The 15509-nt window shown below is 38.6% G+C and overlaps 1 protein-coding gene across 5 annotated transcripts in view; it reads left to right on the top strand.

The window, feature by feature from the left end:
* The window catches only part of CAPS2 (calcyphosine 2), a 128839-nt gene that overhangs the window by 4525 nt on the left and 108805 nt on the right, over positions 1-15509 (top strand). The window lies entirely within an intron of this gene.

Raw genomic sequence — 15509 nt, 5'->3', positions numbered from 1 at the left:
CTCTGTGAACTCCTGCCATCAGATGACACAGCCAGCAGGCCCTCACCAGATGCAAGCTGCTCAACCTTGGACTTTCTAGCCTCCAGAACTGTAAGAAATTGATCTTTTTTTTTTTATAAATTACCAAATATCAGATATTCTGTGATAGCAGCACAAAATAGTCTGAGACATGTACCCTTATAGTAAGTCTTAATGTCACGTAGTGTTAGTCCTGCAACCTTGTTCTTCTCATCCAATGTATTGGCTGTTCAGGGTTTTTTTTGCCTCTTCATATAAACTTTAGAATAATTTTGTCAGTCTCCACAAATTAACTTGCTGAAATTTTGATTGGGGTTACATTAAATCAATAGATCAAATTGGGAATTACTGATATCCTAACAATAGTCTTTCTATTTATGAACAAGGAATATTTCTTCATTTATTTAGTTCTTTGATTTATTTTATCATACTTTTGTAGTGTTCCTCATATAGACCTTGTAAATATTTTGTTAGATTTATGACTAAGTATTTGTTTGTGTGTGCTAAACACTATTATGTTTCCAATTTTGAATTCTACTTGTTCATGGCTAGTATATAGGAAAGTAATTTAAAGTAACTGACTTTTCTATATTAACCTCGTATCCTGCAACCTTGCTAAAATCATTGATTAGTTTCAGGAGTTTGTTGATTCTTTGGATTTTGTACATAAATAATTATGTCATTGGCAAACAAAGACATTTTTATTTCTTTCTTCTCAATCTATAAACATTTTATTTTCTCGTCTTATTGTATTAGCAAGGATTTCCAGTATGAAGTTGAAGAGCAGTGATGAGAGGGGCATCTTTGCCTTGTTCCTGATCTTAGTGAGAAAGCTTCCTGTTTCTCATCATTAAGTATGCAGTTAGCTATAGCTTTTTTTTGTAAATATTGATATCTTTATCAATATCTCAAGGAAGTTTCCTACTATTCCTAGTTTATTGAGAATTTTTATCATGATTTCATACTGGATTTTGTCCAGTGCTCTTCCTGCATCTATGGATATAATCATATGATTTTTCTTCTTTAGCCTATTGATGTGATTTATTACATTAATTGATTTACAAATGGAACCAGGCTTGTATGCCTATGTCTTAGTTCATTTTCTGATGCTTATAACAGAATACTTGAAACTGGGTAATTTATAAAGAAAAATAATTTATTTCTTACAGCTATGGAGGCTGAGAACATAAGGTTGAGGGGCTGCGTTTAGTGAAATACCTTCTTGCTGTTGAGAACTCTCTGCAAAGTCCTGAGGCAGTGCAGGGCATCATATGGCAAGAAGGTTGGGCATGCTAGCTCTGGTCCCTCTTCCCCTTTTTACTAAGCCCTTTATTCTCACTCCTGTGATAACCCATTAATCCATTAACTTATTAACCTATTAATCCATTAATCTATGAATGTATTAGTTCATTCATGAGGGCAGAGCCCTCATAACCCAATAATGTTTTTAAAGCCCCACCTTTCAGTACTGTCTCAATGGAAATTAAATTTTAACATGAGTTTGGAGGGGACAAATATTCAGACCAGAGCAATCTGGAATAAATTCCACTCCATCATGTAATATAATTATTATTATACATTGTTGAATTCAATTTGCTTAGTATCTTGTTGGGGAATTTTGCATCTATGTTCATGAGAGACACTGGTCTGTAGTATTTTTTTTCTTGTAATGTTTTTGCAGGATTTTGGTATTAGGGTAATGCTGGCCTCATAGAATGAGTTAAGAAGTGTTCTGTTTGCTTTTATCTTCTGAAAGACATTATAGAGAATCGATCACTTTTTTCTTTAAATTTTTGATAGAATTCACCAGGGAATTTATCTGGGCCTGGTGCTTTCTGTTTTGGAAGGTTATTAGTTATCAATTAAATTTCTTAAATAGGTATAGGCCTCTTCAGATTGTCTATTTCTTCTTGCGTGAGTTGTGAGAGATGTGTCTTTCAAGGAATTGGCCTGTTCATCTAGATTATTAAGTTTGTGGGTGTGGAGTTGTTCACAGTATTGCTCAGTTATCCTTTTAATGTTCATCATTAAAAGGTAGTGATGTTCCTTCCTTCATCTCTGATATTGATAATTTATGTCTTTTCCCTTTTTCTCTTAGCTTGGCTAGAAGCTTATCAATCTTATTTATGCCTTAAAAAACCAGCTTTTGGTTTTATTAATTTTCTCTATTAATTTTGTTTTCAATTTTATTGATTTCTGCTCAAATTTTTATTATTTCTTCTGCTTGCTTTGGCTTTAATTTGCTCTTTTTTTTCTAGTTTCTTACAGTGAAAGCATATGCGGTTTTAGATCTTTCTTCTTTTCTAATATATTTATTCAATGCTACAAATTTACCTCTAAGCAATGCTTTGCTGCATCCCACAAATTTTGCCAAGTTGTTTTCGTCTTCATTTATTTTAAAATATTTTCAAATTTCTTTTGAGATTTTTTCTTTGGACCATGTGTTATTTAGAAGTGTGCCATTTAATCTCTTATTGTGAAATTTTATGGTTATCATTCTGTTACTGATTTCTAGTTCAATTACTAGTGGTCTGAAAGCAGGCATTACATGATTTCTATTCTAAATTTGTTAAGGTGTGTTTTATGGTCCAGAATATAGTTTATTTTGGTAAATGTTTCATATGAGCTTGAGAATATATATTCAGCTATTGTCGAATAATGTATAGACGTCTTATTACATCCAGGTGATTGATGTTGTTGACTTTAACTATGTCCTTACTGATTTTCTGCCTGCTGAATCTATACATTTCAGACAGAGGTGTTTTAAAGTTTCCAACTATAATAGTAGATTCGTCTATTCCTTCTTGTCATTCTATCGGTTTTGTCTCATATGTTTCTACACTCTCTTGTTAGGTGCATATACATTAAGGATTGTAATGTCTTCTTGGAGAATTAACCCCTTTATTATTATGTAATGCCCCTGTTTATTCCTGATAACTTTCCTTGTTTTGAAGTTGGCTGCAGCCAAAATTAATATAGCTATGTTGGTTTCTTTTGATTAGTGTTGTAAAGCTAGATTTTAAGCCCAGGTGACTAAGATAGGAGTATGGAAGAAGGACACACAAAAGCATCTCATTTGGTTTCTGTAGAAAGAAGTGAGGTTTGCTGACAATGTTCTGCAAATATTCAATCTTTCGTATCTGTCAGTGAATCAGCTCCCATTATATACTTTATATAAAAAAATTTTAATGTATTATATTCTATGATATATATTTTCAAAAAATTTAAAGAGGCATGTAATACATGAGAATTATTTAATCATAGTTTCATGAAATATGTATTAAGTCATGGGTTGTATACATTTTCTAATAAGGTTTGAATGGTTGTAGATTTTTGAACTTTGAAATTTGAGGCAAAACAGTTTTAAGTTATTTTATATTGAAAGTGATGGAAATAATTTATCACATTCGGTTTCTTGAGGGCATTGGAATTAGAGGGTATTGACAGAATCATTTATTTATTTACAAGGAATGTGGAAAATAAGGTTTCATTAAATTATTTAAATTCTGCTACTTATATACTTTTTGCATACCCATTTAATATTTCTGTTGTCATATATAACAGATATAGCTTTAATTTTAAAAACAAGAGCAATTTTGGGATAAACTTTAAGCCTCTTGCTTATCTCGGATGATTTATGACTTTCCTTAAGTTCTCAGTTTCTGTACACTTGTACACTGCACTTGAAATTATTTTTTAAAATTCTTCTTTTTTTTTTTAACGGAGTCTCACTCTGTCGCCCAGGCTGGAGTGCAGTGGCATGATCTTGGCTCACAGCAACCTCTGCTTCTTGGGTTCAAGTGATTCTCATGACTCAGCCTCCTGAGTAGCTGGGACTACAGGCACGCACCACCACACCCAGCTAATTTTTGTATTTTTAGTAGAGATGGGGTTTCACCATGTTGGCCAGGCTGGTCTTGAACTCCTGACCTCAGGTGATCTACCCACCTTGGCCTCGCAAAGTGCTGGAATTATAGGCGTGAGCCACCATGCCTGGTCTACACTTGAAATTTTAAGGAAATAATACTCTAATTCCATATGCTTTTTGATTTGGATAAAAGCTAGCAAATTTAAAAATGTATTTTTAATCTACATTTACTGAAAATGATCATGGGATAAGACTGAAGATACTGAAATGTATTATTTTGTTCTCTGTATAGATGTTATTAGAAACATTGTTTTTATTTTATTGACTCTCATTGTTTCTTTTCTATACATACTCAATTGATCTTTTCTGTAATTTAAATTTAAGATTCAGATAATTGTGCTTGAGAAGCATTAAAAGAGAAAACCAAAATGATCCACACATAAAAGCCAACTTTGAAAGGTAGAAAGATAGACTTTACTTCGTTAAAATGTAAAATAGGGCAACTGAGAAATTTGCTAGATAAATGTCCAAGCATTAAAATCCCAGATGCACAGGGAGCCATTCAAATTTCCTAAGAGGCCGGGTGTGGTGGCTCATGCCTGTAATCCCAGCACTTTGGGCGGCCGAGGCGGGCAGATCACAAGGTCAGGAGATTGAGACCATCCTGGCCAACATGGTGAAACCCTGTCTCTACTAAAAATACAAAAATTAGCTGGGCATGGTGACACACGCCTGTAGTCCCAGCTACTCGGGAGGCTGAGGCAGGAGAGTCGCTTCAACCTGGGAGGTGGAGGTTGCAGCGGGCTGAGATTGTGCCACTGCACTCCAGCCTGGTGACAGAGCGAGACTCTGTCTTTAAAAAAAAAAAACAAAAAACTTAAGAAAATGAATAACAGCAGCACCATTAGAAAAATAGAGGAAGAAAATGAACAGGTAATTTACCAGAAAAAAAAAAAGGCTAAATAACAGTGTAGTTGAAATATTCATCCTGCATCTACTCTTTTCATATATAGGTATGATGGAGTATATAGAATTAGATTCCAGGAGGAATTTGGACCTCTGGAACTGAAGTATCATTTGTCTCTGTATTAGTTTGTTTTCATGCTGCTGATAAAGACATACCTGAGATTTGGCAATTTACAAAAGAAAGAGGTTTAATTGGACTTAGTACAGTTCCACATGGCTAGGGAAGGTCTCACAATCATGGCAGAGGGCTAAAGCCACTTCTTACATGGCAGCGACAAGAGAGAATGAGGAATAAGCAAAAGCAGGAACTCTTGATAAACCCATCAGATCTCATGAGACTTATTCACTATCATGAGAATAGCACAGGAAAGACTGGCCCCTGTGATTCAATTACCTCCCCCTGGGTCCCTCCTACAACATGTGGGAATTCTGGGAGATACAATTCAAATTGAGATTTGGGTGGTGACACAGCCAGACCATATCAGTCTCTAAAAGACCAAGCCATAAAATTGAGTATAAATCTGAGACTATTTATATTAAAATTTGACTCCTGAATGCACATTACTTCTGTATTCATTAGGTCAATATGAAGTATGGTCATATGTTTGAAACAACTTCCTGTAATCTTTTCATCAAAGGTGAAAATAACATTCCTAGCCTTTCTTAATAACTCTCAAACAATATATTGGTAAATTTGAGTGTAGTTTATGAAAATATGTTTAGCTTTACTGGTAGTTCGAGGAATAAAAATTAATAGCATCTACCTCATTATTGAGGGAATTATATAAGTTATTAGATGTAAGGCACTTAGTGCTTGGCATAGTGCAGACATTACTGTTAGGTATTACTATTATTAAATTTAAATACTCTTATTTTCACTCATTGAATTCACAAGAACTAAAAATAATTATTAACACTTAGCATGGTGCCAGATATTATGCATGCTTAATAAATTTTTTTATATTAGTTTTCATGAGAGCATGCTTAATAAATATTTATTGAGTTATTCTTATAATAATCAATGTAGTTTCCCTAGCTGCAAGAAGCAAACCCAGTGAATATAACTACAGGAGAGTTGCTGGTAGTTTTAGTCTGGAGGACATTGGCAAGTGATATGTTGCTTTCCCGAGAGAAAATGGGAGTTCCACTCGAAGAGATGATAATGGAATTTATTTATTTCCCCTGGTACAGTTAGTGATCACAGGTAAATTTAATTACAGTTCAAATTACCTAGTTTTAACTAAGCCAACCATCTCGAAATGATCACATATCCTGGAAAAATTGCTAAGAGGAAATTGCCGATTCAATATAGTTGTCAAGATACAAATGCAAGCAAATAATATAAAACTGTCAGAAGTGTTTCTTCTTATATTACTGGCATAAACATCTCTTTAACACTTATTTTTAAATTTATTTCTACCTCATCCTTTTTAGGTTCAATCGTTGTGTATTTTGTAATATATTACTTTATTATAAAAATATACATAATACATTTAGTTAAATGTACATATAGTACCTTTTGATTTAATCTAAGGGTTACCACTTCCACATTTGTTAGAGAATGTCCTAGTCTGGGCATGTTTTCTTATGTTCTAGGAAACCTCTCAGTCTCAGGCAAACTAGGATTTTTGGTCACTCTACAATTTTTTTTTTTTTTTTTTACTGGTAGGGATGCATAATAATAATAATAATAATAATGATAATAAACTACAGAGAATACTGTTTAAACTATCTCTTCACCATTTCTCCCAAGAGGTAGAAAACTGGCCCAACTATTATTGACAAGTCTGATTTCTTTGTTTCATATTTTGAAGTGATTCAGCAATTTCTGGGAACACACACTTATTTGAGTTTGACAACCCAAACATATCCTAGCAGGACAAGAGAATCTCCTGAAAAATGCACTACTTAAATCTTCAGGTAACTATTCTCAGTAGTTTGAAAAAGCTAAGCCTAGAGCAGTTTGTCTAGCAATTCCAAACTAAGTGAAATAGGTGGGTTACTTAAAGTCACTGTCAACAGTCTACTCAGAGTAAAGGAACCTCAAGCAATGACAGGCTTCCCAAGATGTCCTGTCAAGAGGCTGTTGTTAAGATCACAAGAAATAAAAAAGACATATCCTTGGCCCAGAATTTTCTCTTCTTGACAGTAAGAGGAAAGCCCACTAATAAGATGGAGATGCTCTGCCTTTCTAGCCTCTGCTCATAGCTTTAGCATGGACCCAAAGTCCTGTGAATAAACTCCATTTTTTGAGAACTGTCACGACTTGAAAGTTCCTATAGCAGTGCTAATTTAACACTCTTTGACAAGTACCTCTTCATCAGGGAATATAATTCTGTAAAAAAATTTTAAATTTTAAATTTGAATCTGACTTAAAGAAAATCATGTGCTCTTGAATGAATTAGTATAAAGGGGTAAAGGAGTAATTATATTAAAAATCAGAGGATGTTTTAATTATTAATGAAAATGTTTAATTAAAAATACGTGAAGATAACAAAATGATAAACAAAGCAATAGGTAAAAAAATATACTCTACATACATGTGAATTTACCTTTAGGTTATTTCATACCACAAGTTGAAAAGCAAGTAATTATGAATGAGAATTTTAACAATGCAATAGTTAAACAAATAGTGAAAGCTTACATTACTAAAAATATAAGGCTCTATATACGTGATGTCAAATAGCAATGTGATGGTTAATTTTGTGTGTCAATGTGGCTAGTCTACAGTGACCAGTTGTTTGGTTGTACTAGTCTAGATGTTGCTGTAAAGATATTTTTTTAGATGTGATTAAAATTTATAATCAGTTGACTTTAAGTAAATCAGATTATCCTTTTGATGTGAGTGGACCTCATTCAACCAGTTGAAGGCCTTAAGTACAAAGACTGAGTTTTTCTTAAAAAGAAATCCTGCCTCCAGACTGCAACATAAACATTTTGCCTGAGTTTTCAACATTTGGACTAGAGATTGCAACAGCAACTCTCACTTAAATCTCCATCCTGACAGCTTGCCCTAAAAATTTCCACTTGTTAGCCCACAGGATCCTGTGAGCCAATTACTGAAAATCTCTTTCTGCCTCTCCCCCGCCCACTCCACCTCTTCCTCTTTCTCTCCTTCTCCCTCTCCCCCTCTCTCTCCGCTATTGGTTGTGTTTCTATGGAGAACACTGACAGATGTAAGCAGACTTAAATATAAAACTACTTGACTTCTTTATAAAAAATAGCACCAATCGGCCAGGCGCAGTGGCTCATGCCTATAATCACAACACTTGGGGAGGCTGAGGCAGGTGGATTGCTTTGAGCTTAGGAGTTCAAGACCAGCCTGGGTAACATGGCAAAACCCCATCTCTACAAAAAAATGCAAAAATTAGCCAGGCGTGGTGGCACGCGCCAGTGGTCCCAGCTACTCGGGAGGCTGAGGTGGGAGAATTGCTTGAGCCTAGTAGGTGGAGGTTGCAGTGAGCCAAAATTGCACCACTGCACTCCAGCCTGGGTGACAGAGTGAGACCCTGTCTCAAAAAGAAAAAAAAGTATCAATCACCCAGCTATGTGGAAATTCCTAGATATCTGACAATATATACAAAACAATGTTCAGTTCTATTAAAAATACATTTAAAATGATTATATAAATTACAGATATTTTATATATCTGTATATATATAGACACACACACAGACACACACACACACATATGTATAGATCTGTGATGGTTAATATTAAGTGTCAACTTGATTGGATTGGAGGATGCAAAGTATTGTTCCTGGGTGTGTTTGTGAGAGTGTTGCCAAAGGAGATTAACATTTGAGTCAGTGGACTGGGAGAGGCAGACCCACCCTCAATGTGGGTAGGTACCATCCAGTCAGCTGCCACCGTGGCTGGAATAAAGCAGGCAGGAGAAGGTGGAATGAGCTGACTTGTGAGTCTTTCAGCCTTCATCTTTCTCCTGTGTGGATGCTTCCTGCCCTCAAACATCAGACTCCCGCCTCTTCGGCTTTTGGACTCTTGGATTTACACCAGTGGTTTACCAGGGGCTCTCGGGCCTCTGGCCACAGACTGATGGCTGCATTGTGGGCTTCCTGACTTTTGAGGTTTTGGGACTTGGGCTGAGCCACTGCTGGCTTCCTTGCTTCTCAACTTACAGATGGCCTATCGTGGAATTTCACCTTGTGATTGTGTGAGTAAATTCTCCTTAATAAACCCCTTTCATATATACACATATCCTAGTAGTTCTGTCCCTTTAGGGAACCCTGCCAAATACAGATTTTGGTACCAGGAGTGGTTTTAGAGGAACAGAATTTTAAGGATGGATTTCTTTAGTTGGTTTTGGGGTTTCTGGAGTTGGCTGCTTAATCTGATTAGACTCAAAAATGCTAAGAACTCTACTTCTAATAGGATGGAGAACACCGATAGTTCTTGTCATGAACTGTTTAAAGAGTTATGCAAAATAAATGCATTGATACTCCTGATTCAATGCTCTTGAGAAACAAGGAGTTTAGTGACTGTGTACATAATACCTTCAACTATATGTGGAGAATCAAGGAATATAATAAAGTTGGTTGGTTGCTTCTAAATTCCCTGGACAAAATGATGAAAGAAAATGATGAGCTCAGGGATTCTAATTCCCAGCTCCAGAAGCCCATACTGAGCCTCAGATCTTCTAAGATTGCCCTGAGTGAGAGTCTTACTCCTGAAGACAAAGGGCTAAATTGTGGAAAATCAGACGAAAGCTCTTATCATGCGAGTGGCTGACCTGCAATGAAAGGTGCACGCTCAGCCTCACCAGGTATCTACTGTTAAAATGAGGACATTGATTGGAAAAGAATGGGGCCCTACAACTTGGAATGGGGATGTGTGGGAGGACCCTGATGAGGGATGAGGCTGGGGGCATTGAGCTCCTAAATTCTGTTGAGCCTTTTTTTGCCAGAGGTGGTGGCAATATCCCCTCTCGCACCCATGCTGCCATCAGCCTTTCCACCTTTCAGGAGATTTACCCTGTACTGCCTGAGGCAGTTGCCAGGCAAGACAATGCTGATTCTCCTCAGGACACATCCTCAACAGTGCTGTTTGCTTCTAGACTTATAATTAGACTCAAGTCCCAGCAGGCCCCTAGAGGTAAGGTTCAGGGTGTGACCCATGAAGAAGTGCACTATACTCCAAAAGAATGGCTTGAGTTTTCTAATTTATATAAGCAGAAATCTGGAGAACAGGTATGGGAATGGATATTAAGGATGTGGGATAATGGTGAAAGAAACATAAAGTTGGAACAGGCTGAATTTATTGATATTGGCCCACTAAACAGGGATTCTTCATTTAATGTTGCAGCTTGGGGAGTTAAAAAAATTTCTAATAGTATATTTGCTTGGTTAGCTGAAACATGGATCAAAAGATGGCCCACTGTGAGTGAGCTGGAAATGCCAGATGTCCCTTGGTTTAATGTAGATGAAGGGATCTAAAGGCTTTGAGAGATTGAAATGCTAGAGTGAATTCATCACTTTAGACCTACTCATTCCAACTGGGCAGATCCAGAAGACATACCCTTCACCAATACCTTGCAAAACAGATTTGTGAGGGAAGTACCTGCATCCTTGAAGTCTGCAATTGCTCTTCTCCGTATGCCAGATCTCACAGTGGGAACCACAGTCACTCAATTGGAAAACTTACATTCAATGGGAATGATTGGATCCCCAGGTGGCAGGGGCCAAGTAGTGGCACTCAACCGTCAAAGACAAGGTGGGCATAATTACCATAATGGACAGCACAGGCAAAGCAGCAATCAGAATAGTATGATTCATGTAGACCTCTAGCACTGGCTAATTAATTACGGTGTTTCTAGAAGTTAAATTGATAGGAAGCCTACAGCATTGTTACTTAATTTGTATAGGCAGAAAACTTTCGGGTCGAGTGGACAAAAGACTAATTTGTATTATAAAAATAGCAAATCACAGACCCTCAATCAGTTTCCAGACTTGAACCACTTTCAGACACAGAACCCCTTGAATAAAGAAGAGGCTGGATCCCCTTGAAGAAGGACCCCACTATACTACCAAAAATTTGTACTGTTCATCTTCTTCCCATCCTTCTCCAAGGAGAACTCTGGCTTTTTACCAGGGTAACTATGCACTGGGGAAAGGGGAATGATGAGACCTTACGGGAACTACTGGATATTGGCTCTGAGCTGACATTGATTCCCGGGGATCCAAAACGTCATTGTGGTCCTCCAGTTGAAGTAGGGGCTTATGGAGGTCAGGTAATTAATGGAATTTTAGCTCAGATCTGACTCACAGTGGGGCCAGTGGGTCCCTGGATGAATCCTGTGGTCATTTTCCCAGTGCCAGAATGCGTAATAGGCATAGACATACTTAGCAGCTGGCAGAATCCCCACACTGGCTCCCTGACCGATAGGGTGAGGGCTATTGTGGTAGGAAAGGCCAAAAAGAAGCCATTAGAGATGCCTCTACCTAGAAAAATTGTAAATCAAAAACAGTATTGCAGCCCTGGGGGGATTGTAGAGATTAGTGCCACCATCAAGGACTTAAAAGAAACAGGGATGGTGATTCCCACCACATCCTCATTCAGCTCTCTCATTTGGCCTGTGCAGAAGATAAATGGATCTTGGACAATGACAATGAATTATCCTAGGCTTAACCAAGTGGCGACTCGAATTGCAGCTGCTGTACCATGTGTGGTTTCATAGCTCAAGCAAATTAACACATATCCTGGTACCTGGTATGCAGCCATTAATTTGGCAAATACCTTTTTCTTGATTCCTGTCCATAAGGCCCACCAGAAACAATTTGCCTTCAGTTGGCAAAGCAAGCAGTATACCTTCACTGTCCTATCTCAGGGATATATCAGCTCTCCAGCTTTATGTCATAATCTTGTTTGCAGAAATATTGATCACTTTTCCCTTTCACAAGATATCACACTGGCCCATTACATTGATAACATAATGCTGATTGGACCCAATGAGTAAGAAAAAGCAAACACAGTGGACTCATTGGTGAGACATTTGCATGCGAGGGGATGGGAAATAAACCCCATTAAAATTCAGGGACCTTCTACCTCAGTGAAATTCCTAGAGGTCCAGTGCTGTGGGGCCTGTGGAGATATTCCTTCTAAGGTAAAAGATAAGTTGTTGCATTTGGCCCCTCCTACAACCAAGAAAAAGGCACAATGCTTAGAGGGCCTATTTGGATTTTGGAGACAACACATTCCTCATTTGGATGTGTTACTCTGGCCCATCTATCAAGTAACTTGAAAGGCTGCCAGTTTTGAGTGTGGGTCTAGAATAGGAGAAGGCTCTGCAACAGGTCCAGGCTGCTGTGCAAGTTTCTCTGCCACTTGGGCCATATGACCCAGCAGATCCAATTATGCTTAAGGTGTCAGTGGCAGATAAGATGCTGTTAGGAGCCTTTGGCAGGCCCCCATAGGTGAATCACAGTAGAGAACCCTAAGATTTTGGAGCAAAGCCCTGCCATCTTCCACAGATAACTACTTTCATTTTGAGAGAAAGCTCTTGGCCTGTAAGTGGGCTTTAGTAGAAACTGAACGTTTGACTATGGGTCATCAAGTTAGCATGCAACCTGAAATGCCTATCGTGAACTGGGTGCTTTCTGACCCATCTAGCCATAAAGCTGGGCATGCACAGAAGCATTTCATCATCAAATGGAAGTGGTATATACGTGATGGGGCACAAGCAGATCCTGAAGGCACAAGTAAGTTACATGAGGAAGTGGCTCAAATGCCCATGGCCCCCACTCCTGCCATCCTGCCTTCTCTCCCCCAGCCTGCATTGATGGCCTCATGAGAAGTTCCCTATGATCAGCTGGCAGAGGAAAAGAAGACTAGGGCCTGGTTTATAGATGGTTCTGCATAATATACAGACACTACCTCAAAATGGACAGCTGTAGCACCATAGCCCCTTTCTTGGTATCCCTGAAGGATGCTGGTGAAGGGAAATTTCCCCAGTGTGCAGAACTTTGAGCAATGCAACTGGCTGTACACTTTGCTTGGAAGGAGAAATGGCCAGATGTATGATAATATAGTGATACATGGGCTGTAGCCAGTGGTTTGTTGGATGGTCAGGGACTTGGAAGAAGCATGATTGGAAAATTGATGACAGAGAAATTTGGAGAAGAGGTATGTGGATGGACCTCTATGATTAGTCAAAAACTGTGAAGATATATGTATCTCATGTGAATGCTCACCAAAGGTTGACCTCAGGAGAGGAGGATTTTAATAATAAGTGAATAGGATGACTCATTCTGTGAACACCACTCAACCTTCTTCCCCAGCCACCCCTGTCATCACCCAATGGGCTCATGAACAAAGTTGCCATGGTGGCAGGGATGAAGGTTACACATGGGCTCAGCAACATGGACTTCCACTCACCAAGGCTGACTTGGCTACAGCCACTGCTGAGTGCCCAATGTGCCAGCAGCAGAGACCAACACTGAACCCTTGATATGGCACCATTCCTTGGGGTGGTTAGACAACTATTTGGTGGCAGGTTGATTACATTGGACTGCCTCCATCATGGAAAGGGCAGTGATTTATCCTCATTGCAATAGACACATACTCTGGATCTGGGTTTGCCTGTCTGCACACAAAATGCCTCTGCCAAGACTACCATCCGTGGAATCGCAGAATGTCTTATCCACCATAATTGTATTTTACACAACATTGCCTCTAACCAAGGCACTCACTTTATGGCTAAAGAAGTGCAACAGTGGACTCATGCTCATGGAATTCACTGGTCTTACCATGTTCCCCATCATTCTGAAGCAGCTGGATTGATAGAATGGTGGGATTGCCTTTTGAAATCATAATTACGCCGACTAGGTGACAATACTTTACAGGGCTGGGGCAAAGTTCTTCAGAAACTATGTATGCTCTGAATCAGCATCCAGTATATGGCACAGTTTCTCCCATAGCCAGGATTCACGAGTCCAGGCATCAAAGGGTGGAAGTGGAAGTGGCACCACTCACCATCACTCCTAGTGATCCACTAGCAAAATTTTTGCTTCCTGTTCCCATGACATTACGTTCTGCTGGTCTACAGATCTTTGTTCCAGAGGGATAAATGCTGCCACCAGGGGATACAAGAAGTATTCTATTAAACTGGAGGTTAGGATTGCCATCTGGTCACTCTGGGCTCCTTCTACCTCTAAGTCAACAGGCTAACAAGAGTTATAGTGTTGGCTGGGGTGATTGACTTAAACTATCAAGATGAAATCAGGTTGGGCGTTGTGGCTCACACCTGTAATTCCAGCACTTTGGGAAGCTGAGGCAGGTGGATCACCTGAGGTCAGGAGTTTAAGACCAGCCTGGACAACATGGTGAAACCCCATCTACTAAAAATACAAAAATTAGCTGGGTGCAGTGATGGGCACCTGTAATCCCAGCTACTCGGAAGAGTGAGGCAGGAGAATTACTTGAACCCAGTAGGCGGAGGTTGCAGTGAGCCAAGATCGTGCCACTGCACTCCAGCCTGGGCGACAGAGACTCTGTCTCAAAAAAAACAAAAAACAAACAAACAAAAAAGATGAAATCAACCTACTACTCCATAATGGAGATAAGGAAGAGTATGTATGGAATACCGGAGACTCCATAGAGCGTTTCTTAGTTTTTCCATGCCCTGTGATTAAGGTCAATGGGAAACTAACAACAGGTAGTCATGAATACAACCACGTGACCAGTTGCAGAAATGAGGACTGTAATTGTTATAAGTATTTTCTCCTTATTTTGTTAAGAATATGTTTGTGCATGTATACACTTGTACTAAGAAAGTATCTTGATTTTATTCCCTCTATTTTTCCTTTATCATGTGACATAAGATTTACTGACTTCATTTAGACATTTAAGTGTTGTTAACTTCATGTAATAACATTTAGGTTAACGATTAGAGCACTTCCAGTTGTACAAAGGATAGCTGTCTTATATTAGACATAATTATAACCTTATTATTGTCTTTATTTGGAGATTATATATGATTTCAGGAGATGTGTATTTTTCAAGTAGACAAGGGGTGGACTTGTGATAGTTAATATTGTCAACTTTATTGAAGGATGCAAAGTATTGTTCCTGGGTGTGTCTGTGAGAGTGTTGCCAAAGGAGAGCAGTGAACTGGGAAAAGCAGACCCACCTCAATGTGGGTGGGCAACATCCAATCGGCTGCCAGCTAGAATAAACCAGGCAGGAGAAGATGGAAGAGCTGACTTGCTGAATCTTCCAGACTTCATCTTTCTCTTGTGCTGGATGCTTCCTGCCCTCAAACATCAGACTCCAGGCTCTTCATCTTTTGGACTCTTGGATTTACATCAGTGGTTTACCAGGGGCTCTCAGGCCTTCAGCCACACACTGAAGGCTGAATTGTCGGCTTCCCAACTTTTGAGATTTTGAAACTTGGACTGAGCTACTGCTGGCTTCCTTGCTTCTTAACTTACAGATGGGACTTCACCTTTTGATCGTGTGAGTCAATTCTGCTTAATAAATTCTCATTTATACATGCATATAACCTAGTAGTTCTGTCCCTTTAGAGAGCCCTAATACAATAGCTGAAGGAAGCTGGAGCTTGCCTTAGTTGAGAAGAAAAACATCCAGATAATTTACTCCACAGGAGTCAACAATTCAGCATTGATGATTTTGAAAACTGAAT

Source organism: Pongo pygmaeus, chromosome 10 (assembly GCF_028885625.2).
Source record: "Pongo pygmaeus isolate AG05252 chromosome 10, NHGRI_mPonPyg2-v2.0_pri, whole genome shotgun sequence".
In the NCBI taxonomy this organism is placed as follows: Eukaryota; Metazoa; Chordata; class Mammalia; order Primates; family Hominidae; genus Pongo; species Pongo pygmaeus.
This window is presented reverse-complemented; position numbering and strand designations above follow the sequence as displayed.